We start from the raw sequence: 13066 nt of genomic DNA, 5'->3' as shown, positions 1-13066 counted from the left end.
ATACACCAAGAGACTTGCAGCTGTAATTGCTGCAAAAGGTGTCTCTACAAAGTATTGACTTTGGGAGGGTGAATAGTTATGCACGCTCAAGTTTTCTGTTTTTTTTGGTCTTATTTCTTGTTTGTTTCATAATAAAAAATATTTTGCACCTTCAAAGTGATATGCTGTGTAAATCAAACGATACAAATCCCCCAAAAATCCATTTTAATTCCAGGTTGTAAGGCAACAAAATAAGAAAAATGTCAAGGGGGATGAATACTTTCGCAAGCCACTGTATGCGGAGTTTCAGGCCCCAGAGTGAACATAATTGTACACTCGCAAAGCCAACTTAAAACAAGGGCAGAGGGGTTTACATTGCAAACTTCCCTTGCTTGGCTAATCATTTGGACCACCCTCCAAGATGGCAACGGGGATTCCCCCAAGGGCATAAGGCGAGGGTAAGTGGACAAGGGTGTGTCTTTTAAGTGTTTGGACCACAGTCAGTGTCTCACCCTGGATAGCTGCCCACTTCATGCACGTCGTTGCCCAGAAGATGTCCCAGGCCATGGGACATGAAGACAGAGCCCATGTGGACCTTCAGCATGAACTCCACACTCCCACGCAGGATCCCAATCTTCACCAGCTCCTGATAAACCTGGTCAGCCAGAAGGTGCATCTCTGTCTACTTGACCTCTGAAACACAAGACTCATCCAGGCACGTTTTGTGGACTGGATATAGTATTCACTATTAAAGGCATAGCCCATTTGATTTTCTCACTAGCATATATGAATGAAGAGAGTTGACACTTGATTTAGACATATTTGTAAGTATGCATGTGTTTTGAGTGGGTTGAGTCACTGATCTTTGTGGGCTATACTCGGCCTTGTCTCAGGATGGTAAGTTGGTGCTTGAAGATATCCCTCTAGTGGTGTGGGGGCTGTGCTTTGGCAAAGTGGGTGGGGTTATATCCTTCCTGTTTGGCCCTGTCCGGGGGGTATCATCGGATGGGGACACAGTGTCTCCTGACCCCTCCTGTCTCAGCCTCCAGTATTTATGCTGTAGTGGTTTAGGTGTCGGGGGGCTAGGGTCAGTTTGTTATATCTGGAGTACTTATCCTGTCTTATCCGGTGTCCTGTGTGAATATAAGTACACTCTCTCTAATTCTCTCTTTCTCTCTATCTCGGAGGACCTAAGCCCTAGGACCATGCCTCAGGAATACCTGGCATGATGACTCCTTGCTGTCCCCAGTCCACCTGGCCATGCTGCTGCTCCAGTTTCAACTGTTCTGCCTGCGGCTATGGAATCCTGACCTGTTCACCGGACGTGCTACCTGTCTCAGACCTATTATTTGACCATGCTGGTAATTTATGAACATTTGAACATCTTGGCCATGCTCTGTTATAATCTCCACCCGGCACAGCCAGAAGAGAGCTGGCCACTCCTCATATCCTGGTTCCTCTCTAGGTTTCTTTCTAGGGAGTTTTTCCTAGCCAACGTGCTTCAACACCTGCATTGCTTGCTGTTTGGGGTTTTAAGCTGGGTTTCTGTACAGCACTTTGAGATATCAGCTGATGTACGAAGGGCTATATAAATACATTTGATTTGATTTAATGACCTGGTTTAATGAGAGCCATGATGGTCCATGATGACTTCAGCAAAGCCTCATAGAGTGCTTTCTCCACCCATGTCAAACAGACAATAAATTGTTCCCAGCATGCACATCAGAATGGATAAAAGTTTTGAGTGGAGGCGGTTTGCCTTTCAAAGGTGCTCATGTTGTGTCACCATGGGCGCTCCAAACAGCATCTTTAAATCTCCATCAGTATCCCTATGCACACAGCTAGGTCTGTAGCTCAGTTGGTAGAGCATGGCGCTTGTAACGCCAGGGTAGTGGGTTTGATTCCCGGGACCACCCATACGTAGAATGTATGCACACATGACTGTAAGTCGCTTTGGATAAAAGTGTCTGCTAAATGGCATATATTATTATTATATTATATATTACAGCAGCCTGCCTCAGGTTCAAATACAGTCAAGCTGTGCTATGTTTATGAATAAACTCATGGGAGAGCCACTCAGTGATATAAGACTCTAAAGGATCCATCTTCTGTGTTTCAAAATTTTAAACCTGCTCAACTTTCAACCTCTAAGACAAACGTTCAAGAAGAATCCAGTGGGTATGTTAAAGAGGCCTTCCAAGAGTTCCCCTTTCAAGCACCATTGTCTTTTTAATACCCTCTTAGATGTTTAGTCTTTCAGTGGTTCTGGACCAGTTCCGACTGACAAATAATGGCAAAAAGCCTGGACTGGATCTAGTATTCACCCAATAAATATTTTGATTGTTATAAACACAACATCCAACATCCAACAATTTTAAAGATTTTACAGAGCTACTGTTCATATAAGGAAATCAGTCAATTTAAATGAATTAATCAGGCTCTAATATATGGATTTCACATGACTGGAAATACAGATATGTATATGTTGGTCACAGATACCTTAAAAAAGGTAGGAGCGTGGATCAGAAACCAGTCAGTATCTGGTGGGACTAACATTTCCCTCATGCTGCGAGGCACATCTCCTTCGCATAGAGTTGATCAGGCTGTTGATTGTGGCCTGTGGAATGTTGTCCCACTCTTCAGTGGCTGTGCGAATTTGCTGGATATGGGCAGGAACTGAAACCCGCTGTCGTACACATTGATCCAGAGCATCCCAAACACGCTCAATGGGTGACATGTCTGGTGAGTATGCAGGCCATGGAAGAACTGGGACATTTCCATCTTCCAGGAATTGTGTACAGATCCTTGCGACATGGGGCTGTACATTATCATGCTGAAACATGAGGTGATGGCGTGACAATTGGCCTCGGGATCTCGTCACGGTATTTCTGTGCACTCAAATTGCCATTGATAAAATGCAATTGTGTTCGATGTCCGTAGCTTACGCCTGCCCATGCCATAACCCCACCGCCACGATGGGATACTGTTCACAATGTTGACATCGGCAAACCGCTGCCATCTGCCCGGTATAGTTGAAACTGAGATTCATCCATGAAGAGCACACTTCTCCATCGTGCCAGTGGCCATCGAAGGTGAGCATTTAACCACTGCAGTAGGTTATGATGCCGAACTGGAGTCAGGTCAAGACCCTGGTGAGGACGGCGAGCATGCAGATGAGCTTCCCTGAGACGGTTTCTGACAATTTGTGCAGAAATCCTTCAGATGTGCAAACCCACAGTTTCATCAGCTGTCCGGGTGATTGGTCACAGATGATCCCGCAGGTGAAGAAGCCGGATGTGAAGGTCCTGGGCTGGTGTGGTCTGTGGTTTTGAGGCCGGTTGGACGTATTACCAAATTCTCTAAAACTATGTTGGAGGTAGCTTATGATAAAGAAATTAACATTACATTATCTGGCAATAGCTCTGGTGGGCATTCCTGCGTGTTGTGTGACAGAACTATAAATTGTAGAGTGGCCTTTTATTCTTCCAATGCGTCTGTGTAATGATCATGCTGTTTAATCAGCTTCTTCATATGCCAAACCTGCCATTTCTGGGATCTTTTATTTCAGCTCATGAAATATTGGACCAACACTTACATGTTGCATTTATATTTTTGTTCAATATAAAATCACATTTTCATATTTTCATAATATTTGTACTTGAGCTTATGTTCTCAAAAGTGATTATACCTCAGCCAACTATTTTACCATAAAGGTGAGTTCCAGACATTTCTAAAACTATGCAACATTACCAGTTATTGTTTATGGCCATCTCGTGTAAAATAATTATGTTTGGGTATGTCTATTTTGGCACAAATCTAAATGTTGCCCCATCATTCAACTGATATTAAAGCTGCCACTTTGTCACATAAAACTAATAGTGTTTATGTAATAATAGCTCATAATAAATATATAATGAAACATCTTACAGCCTCAATCACACTCTAGGGTTAGGCCATATGATGACTGAATCCAGGGTCAGATCACATCAGGGACAGCACTGCATCCATCATGTTTCCTAAAATAACGGGAAAACTACAGTAAGACACCACTATATGGACAGCAGGGGGAGGTGTGCCTCTCTTTGACTGTACAGTACTGTATCCAATCTAAAACTGAGAAACAATGGATCTCTGAGAGTATTTCTTGATACCAAAGGTAGCTAAACTACATGAAAACCCCAGAATATTTTGATTGTGGGTACAGCAGTGGATCCCAACCTTTACTGTACCACCAACTGAATTTGACTCTTTATTGATTTTATTTCACCTTCATTCAACCAGGTAGGCCAGTTGAGAACAAGTTCTCATTTACAACTGCGACTTGGCCAAGATAAAGCAAAGCAGTGTAACAAAAACAACATAGTTACACATAAACAAGCGTACAGTCAATAACACAATAAAAAAATCTATACACATTGTGTGCAAATGTAGTAACATTAGGGAGGTAGTAAGGCAATAAATAGGCCATAGTGGCAAAATAATTACAATTAAACATTGGAGTGATAGATGTATCACTATTTACAGATGGGCTGTGTACAGGCGCAGTGATCGGTAAGCTGCTCTGACAGCTGATGCTTAAAGTTAGTGAGGGAGATATAAGTCTCTAGCTTCTGTGATTTTTTGCAATTCGTTCCAGTCATTGACAGCAGAGAACTGGAAGGAAAGGCAACTAAAGGAGGAGTTGGCTTTGGGGATGACCAGTGAAATATACCTGCTGGAGCGCGTGCTACTCGTGGGTGTTGCTATGGTGACCAGTGAGCTGAGATAAGGCAGGTGTAATGCTCCGGGTGTGGTGGGTGTGGAGTCAAATGCAGGAGACAGAGTTCAATGCTGTGCGTCTTTTAATAGCACCAACGCACCACAGGGTGCTCACAAAAGTTCCCAACCACAGGGAATCAAAAATGTACAATGGAAAAAATCACAACCAGGCACTAACACGTACCTCTACAACAGAGCCGAAGGTTACATTGAAATAATCCCGCACAACAACCAGGCGGGCCGGCTGTCTAATAAAGACAAACTAATTAACATTAACAGGTGCTACCACTAAACATACAAGGAGGGGGAGGAAAAACAGTGGCAGTGGCAGCTAATAGGCCGGTGACGACGACCGCCGAGCGCCACATGCCCGGGAAGGGGAAACACCCTCGGTCGGACTCGTGACAGCAGGGCTTTACCTAGCAAGCACTTATAGATGACCTGGAGTCAGCGGGTTTGGCGCCGAATATGAAGCGATGGCAGTGGTGGGTAGTATATGGGGGTTTGGTGACAAAATGGATGGCACTGTGATAGACTACATCCAATTTGCTGAGTAGAGTGTTGGAGGCTATTTTGTAAATTGACACCGCCAAAGTCAAGGATCTTTAAAAATGTCCGTTTTACGAGGGTATGTTTAGCAGCATAAGTGAAGGAGGCTGTGTTGCGAAATCGGAAGCAGATTCTAGATTTAATTTTGGATTGGAGATGCTTAATGTGAGTCTGGAAGGAGAGTTTACAGTCTATCCAGACACCTAGGTATTTGTAGTTGTCCACATATTCTAAGTCAGAACCATCAAGAGTGGTGATGCTAGACTGGCGGTCTCGAGCGCGGGCGGGTGCGGGCAGCAATCGGTTGAAGAGCATGCATTTAGTTTTACTAGCATTTAAAAGCAGTGTTGTATGGAATTGAAGCTTGTCTGGAGGTTTGTTAACACAGAGTCCAAAGAAGGGCCAGAAGTACCACTGAAGTACCCCCTCGTGCATTTTACCAGTAGGCCTATGGTCTCATGAGTCTTTCAAGTACCCCCTGTGGTCGTAGTACCCCTGGTTGGAAACAACTGAGGTACAGCATATACAGTGATTGCTGATTCACCATGTATCATCCACTATAGACTTGTCATTGGGAGCTCCTAGATGACCATAGTACAGAGATGAGTTGTGTCCTCTGTTAAATATATAAAACATTTATCATCATCAAGACAGTGGGCATGGGGGTCAAATAATAAAATAGAACCACATTTGTGCAAAATTACCCTCATACTTTTTTCTTAAGATAAAGAGAAGCTCATTATAACAACAGTTTACAGGCCAAACTGTAATCATCATATTTACTTAAAAACATTTCATCCAAAATAGACTGATGTTCTTCACCACCAGCAGTAGGAGTCCTGGACCAGCAGAGAGGAACTGGATCTGCCAGTAGCACAAACAGTACAGTAAAGCTTGGGCTCCAAAATGTCAAGACACCCCGATCCCTGCATACAGTGCCAGTTCCCCTGAATCCTAAATGTTATCTCTAGTGCCAGCTGCATGTTCTGATGATACAGTTGAACTGTGGAGCTTTGAACTGAAAACCTGAGGGCTTGGGACCATTACAGTGGCTTGAAGGATGTCCTAGAAGAAAGCAATGCTGTAACTTGTAGTAAACAAAATGGAGAAAGACATAAAACACACTAGCTGGGATGTCGCTTTGTAAAGAAAGCCGAGGCGACTTCAAAACGGAATAGTGGTCATAGCTATCACCATTTCCAATGGCCCATTGAAGTGGTAAAAGATGAATTATAGATTATGTTCACCATAAATTCAATTCTGTAGTGAGGGGGAAGTGCCTTGCGTTCCACAGATACAGGTGTAGGAGGTGTGACTCATTCCCCCACGAGAGTAGCAGTAGTGTTACAGGCTGCTCAGAACAGCACTGACGTGAGGATCACACACAACTACAGATTTAGCAATGAACCCATTGGTAGGACATTATCCTCTTTACCCCTTTACATACAGAACAGAAGAAGAAGATCTCAGAAATGAGATGAAAACATAAACCTCCCACCTTGAAAATCTCAATCTATACTTATGTTTTTATCTTGAGACTGAAAGTGTGATTATTCACCAATCAACTGGCTGAAATTCAAGTTGATGTGAACAGAAGAGTAAACGTTTTCACAGCAGGTCATCTATTGTCTCGGCAGTAACTAAACCTGAGCAAACAACTACAGATAACGTAACTGCCAAAATAAAGGAAACACTTCAGTAAATTAGGGATATAAAGTATATTGAAAGCAGATTCTTAAGGTGTGGTTAATTAAGCATGAACAAACATCCCATCATACTTAGGGTCATGTATAAGTATGCCCAGTATTTTGGCTAACATGGCTAGAAGAAGACATCTCAGTGACTTTGAAAAGAGGGGTCTCAAAGTAGCATAGGGGGTGTCTCAGTCACCGCTCCCCGTGCTCCCAGGTCTCCAACCTTATTCCGCCACACTCCCAGTGTGCCCTCCCCAAAATTTTTGGGGCTGCCTCTCGTGCTTGCGCTGCTGTGCCAACTCCTCGTAGTGTTGCCACTCAGCCTTAGCTGCCTCCAGTTCCTCCTGTGGACGGCGATACTCCCCAGCCTGCCTCCAGGGTCCCTTCCCATCCTGGATCTCCTCCCATGTCCAGGAGTCCATTAACCCATGCTGCTTGGTCCTTTGGTGGTGGGTAGTTCTGTAACGGCCGTTGGTGGAAGAAGGTGAGGACCAAGGTGCAGCGTGGTACGTGTTCATCTTTTTAAAATTTAAACTGATCACTATACAACAAGCAACAACAACAAAAAACACCCGAAACAGCTCCGTCAGGTGCAAACCACTACACGGAAATAAACTACCCACACCACACAGGTGGGAAAAAGCTACCTAAGTATGGTTCTCAATCAGAGACAACGATAGACAGCTGCCTCTGATTGAGAACCACACCCGGCCAAACAACACAAAAATCCAAAACATATAAAATGAACATAGAATGCCCACCCTAATCACACCCTGGCCTAACCAAAATAGAGAATGAAAGCCTCTCTATGGCCAGGGCGTGACACAGAAAGCCAGCAGCCTACAGCTACAGTAGGAGAGAGGGAGAGGAGAAAGTGAGAGAAAGGAAAAAAGGGAGATAAGAATGGCAGAAGCTCAGTCTCTCCTCCCAAAGCAAACCAGGGGAGGCGTCGCTCTGGAGATGTGGTGCAGTCAATTATGCAGAGAGTTGGGTGGCGAGCGGCGCTGCTATCATAACTCAGATTATTTACACAATTCAGCCACACAGATGAGTTTAATTAAAACAGAAAAAGCTGCCAGGGAGAGAGAAACAGGATATAGATGCTGCTGAGTGGGTGGCGGCTGCTGCAACACCTTCAGGTGAATACATCTCCAGATGATCACAGCATTAGAAGCTTTCAAGGAGATGCAGTGGAAGAAAGGATATAAATAAGTGGGGGTTTTGAGAAGAATGATTTGTACCCCAAAATGGAACACAATTGTTATCTGTTTTATATTTACTATACTTTAATAAAATCTGACTGTACTGCTATAATATATATAAATATTTTGCACACACTGTATATAGACTTTTCTATTGTGTTATTGACTGTATGTTGATGATCTGATGTATGATCTGGCCAAGGCTTTCGACTCTGTCAATCACCACATCCTAATCGGCAGACTCGACAGCCTTGGTTTCTCAAATGATTGCCTCGTCTGGTTCACCAACTACTTCTCTGATAGAGTTCAGTGTGTCAAATCGGAGGGTCTGCTGTCCGGACCTCTGGCAGTCTCTATGGGGGTGCCATAGGGTTCAATTCTTGGACCGACTCTCTTCTCTGTATACATCAATGAGGTCGCTCTTGCTGCTGGTGAGTCTCTGATCCACCTCTACGCAGACGACACCATTCTGTATACTTCTGGCCCTTCTTTGGACACTGTGTTAACAACCCTCCAGGCAAGCTTCGATGCCATACAACTCTCCTTCCATGGCCTCCAATTGCACTTAAATACAAGTAAAACTAAATGCATGCTCTTCAACCGATTGCTACCTGCACCTGCCCGCCTGTCCAACATCACTACTCTGGACGGCTCTGACTTAGAATACGTGGACAACTACAAATACTTAGGTGTCTGGTTAGACTGTAAACTCTCATTCCAGACCCATATCAAACATCTCCAATCCAAAGTTAAATCTAGAATTGGCTTCCTATTTCGCAACAAAGCATCCTTCACTCATGCTGCCAAACATACCCTTGTAAAACTGACCATCCTACCAATCCTTGACTTTGGCGATGTCATTTACAAAACAGCCTCCAATACCTTACTCAACAAATTGGATGCAGTCTATCACAGTGCAATCCATTTTGTCACCAAAGCCCCATATACTACCCACCATTGCGATCCTGTACGCTCTCGTTGGCTGGCCCTCGCTTCATACTCGTCGCCAAACCCACTGGCTCCATGTCATCTACAAGACCCTGCTAGGTAAAGTCCCCCCTTATCTCAGCTCGCTGGTCACCATAGCATCTCCCACCTGTAGCACACGCCCCAGCAGGTATATCTCTCTAGTCACCCGCAAAACCTATTCTTTCTTTGGCCGCCTCTCCTTCCAGTTCTCTGCTGCCAATGACTGGAACGAACTACAAAAATCTCTGAAACTGGAAACACTTATCTCCATCACTAGCTTTAAGCACCAACTGTCAGAGCAGCTCACAGATTACTGCACCTGTACATAGCCCACCTATAATTTAGCCCAAACAACTACCTCTTCCCCTACTGTATTTAATTTATTAATTTATTTTGCTCCTTTGCACCCCATTATTTTTCTACTTTGCACATTCTTCCATTGCAAATCTACCATTCCAGTGTTTTACTTGCTATATTGCATTTACTTTACTACCATAGCCTTTACCTCCCTTATCTCACATCATTTGCTCACATCGTTTATAGACTTGTTTATACTGTATTATTGACTGTATGTTTGTTTACTCCATGTGTAACTCTGTGTCGTTGTATGTGTCGAACTGCTTTGCTTTATCTTGGCCAGGTCGCAATTGTAAATGAGAACTTGTTCTCAACTTGCCTACCTGGTTAAATAAAGGTGAAATAAAAAATAAATAAAAAATGTTTGTTAATTCCATGTGTAACTCTGTGTTGTTTGTGTCTCACTGCTTTGCTTTATCTTTGCCAGGTCGCAGTCGTAAAGGAGAACCTGTTCTCAACTGGCCTACCTGGTTAAATAAAGGTGAAATAAAATAAATATCAGGCCTACACCTGCCTCCTTCAGTGAGATAGCCTGGTCCTTATTTGGCCTCAAACTTCACTAGCATCAACCAACAGTGTTTTTATCAGAATAAAATGTGTCTAGAATACTTTTACCACAAACTAAAGTTGGCCGGCGTCCAGACATTTCAAACAAAAACTCATCAGAGATCAGACAAATGCTGGTCAGCTCAAAATGGTTTTCCAAACAGCAGTTCAAACACTTCTGTCCTCTTCCAGACCTGCTGTTTTAAGAAGTCCTCATGCGTTCCTCTAATCATCATACCAGGAGACAGATCAAACAGCTCTGCAGCTCTATATTAACATCAGAATGAACGGTATCCAAGGCGATGGGGAAAAACTCCATAGCTGTCTCCGCTCACAGTGGTAACAGAGAATCACATAGATGATTCATAATTGATGAGACTCAACAAGTATGTTTGTGAAAGAAACAAACACAATCATAGCTAATAGGGTGTGTTCAACAGTCATTAGTGTTATTGGAGTGATTGCCCATGTTCATGTTTTATCATAAGACTAAAGTTCTCTCTATAAACCCTATCATCTACATCAAAGGGCTGATTCAAAACACTGATTCGAGCCATTCCGCTTGGTTTGATCAACATAATGCAGTCCTGACCTGCTTGCAAACTTGTCAAAACATTTACTAGCAAACTCCGAGTTTATTACACTGAAAGGAAAGCTGACTAAAGCAACTCAGCAGGTGATCTATTTGAGGCGATGTTTGCCTGATTAGTTATGCCTAATGCAGACGAGGAGGCTAAGAATTATTACATTTAACCTCCCACTGCATTCTTGTAATGAATTTAGCTATTGCTGTTCTGGCGAAGACTAATATCGCTCTGAATCCATCCTATTACTGCTGTTTGAATAGTTCCACTGAGACATACATGTGTCAGCCATCCTGTGGTCGTGTTCACCATAATGAGCACCTGTCACAATGTACATGTCACAAAATGTACACATACAGTACGTGCATGTTCACAGAGACACACACGCTCACACACACACACGCACACGCACGCACGCGCACACGCACACGCACACGCACACGCTCACACACATACACACACACACACACACACACACACACACACACACACACACACACACACACACACACACACACACACACACACACACACACACACACACACACACACACACACACACACACACACACACACACACACACACACACACACACACACACACACACACACACACACACACACACACACACACACACACACACACGCTCACACACACATGCACACAAAGGAAAAGACTGAGGTGGAAAATAAAGTCTTGAACTTCACAAAACGAAACTTAACTCACAGATTTGGTTCAAATAAAGGGAACTTCTTTATTTTGGATGTAAATGACATGTGACAGAAGAGTCCAGACACTTTTTTTTTCACTTACCCCAACCAGCAATACACTTCCCCATACTCGTTTTGCAGTGCCAGGGCTTAGATAAAACAATGTTATATTCCATTTTGTGCGACTCGAGCAGTTTCCCCTATCCAGCTGTGATATTTATATGTGTACATAGACATGGAAAAGTATGGCCCGAGTCGCACAGAATGGAATATAACATTGCAGATAAAGTTCAGAATGACACAATTTCATGTTTACAACATCTAAAGACCCGCATCACTATACTGAGAGCGTTGCAATTTCTAACAGGATGTATTTTGGTGTTTTATCTAGCTTTAGTTCATGTTTTATCTGAGCCCTGGCACTGAGACACACATGGGTCAGGCACTGGAGAATGATCATGAGGAGGTGTGTCGCTGGTTGGGGTAAGTTTCTCAAAACCAAGTAAAAAAGTGTCTGGACTCTTCTATAACATGCCGTTTACATCCAAAATACAGATATGGTCCAAATAAAGTGAACTTCTTCTTTAATGCTGTCCTTGCTTTAAACAACACTTTCATCGTTGAGTTAAACCATGTCGTTCCATCCGTCCTCTGGGGTGCCCCCAGGGCACTCTACTGTTGGCACAAACACCATGTGCCAATTCCTCCCTCTTCCACAGATGGTAGGCTAGGAGATGGATTTTCCACCCAGAACTGGTTCTGCTTGTTTCCGTCTTGTTAATATCCCTGTGAGAGGCCGAGGCGAGCCAGGATGCCCACTCTGGGGACTAGCTCTGGAGACTTGGACAAGATAAACATGGTTTCTCGAAGGCAGGGGGACCTTCGGAGTTAGCGTAAATAACCTCGCATCTTCCTTAGGAGAGTCTGGGGCTAGGCACAGTGGCTGTCTTGGTAACTATCTGGCATCAGACAGACTGCTGCTGATTAATGCCCAAACCAGCACTGTCCTGCTCTGCGGTCTCTACAGCTGCAACGCTACTGTAGGCTACAGTACATAATGTAGCACACTGAGGGCCAGTTTCCTGGATAAATATTTAGCCTTTGACTAAAAGGCATGTTCATTGTAGATTCTTAGTCCAGGACTAGGCTTAATCTGTGTCAGTGAAACCAGCCCTAGGATCGTCGACTGACTTTGTTTATCCTGGGTCATCATTTGCCTGTGCAGTTCCTTTTGTAAAACATCAACATCTCCCTACTCAACATTTGATGGATGAGGTGTATAAATGTGAGAATGTTATAAACACTTTATAACAACTGCTGCTTGAACATGATCAATAGTTTTGGCAGCAGTGATGTCCTTTTGTAAAGAGACTACTCACAGTGCCATTTCAGTACCATTTCAGAGTGACAATCTTCACTCCAAGCCATTAGCAGGAGAGTGCCAGGATGCTTGGATTGACTATATAATTCCACTACAGCAAATAGTTACTAGCAGCACCCTGTCCTTACGGGCGGAAAATCATTGTAAATGAATAATTTGATTCAATGCAATTCCCACTTCAATCCCCACTTTATTTGAACTAAATGTATGATATCTGGCAGTTAATTTGTGCCAATTAGAAACATTTATTGTAAAAAAAACTGGGAAATATGTCTTGAAAATGACCTGGAATCTTACATGGTTCAGTCACTGATCATAGTACTTGAACACCCCTGT

The sequence above is a fragment of the Oncorhynchus gorbuscha genome, linkage group LG05 (genome assembly GCF_021184085.1).
Source record: "Oncorhynchus gorbuscha isolate QuinsamMale2020 ecotype Even-year linkage group LG05, OgorEven_v1.0, whole genome shotgun sequence".
Lineage (NCBI taxonomy): Eukaryota > Metazoa > Chordata > Actinopteri > Salmoniformes > Salmonidae > Oncorhynchus > Oncorhynchus gorbuscha.
The sequence above is the reverse complement of the archived record's forward strand: the minus strand, read 5'-3'. Positions refer to the sequence as shown.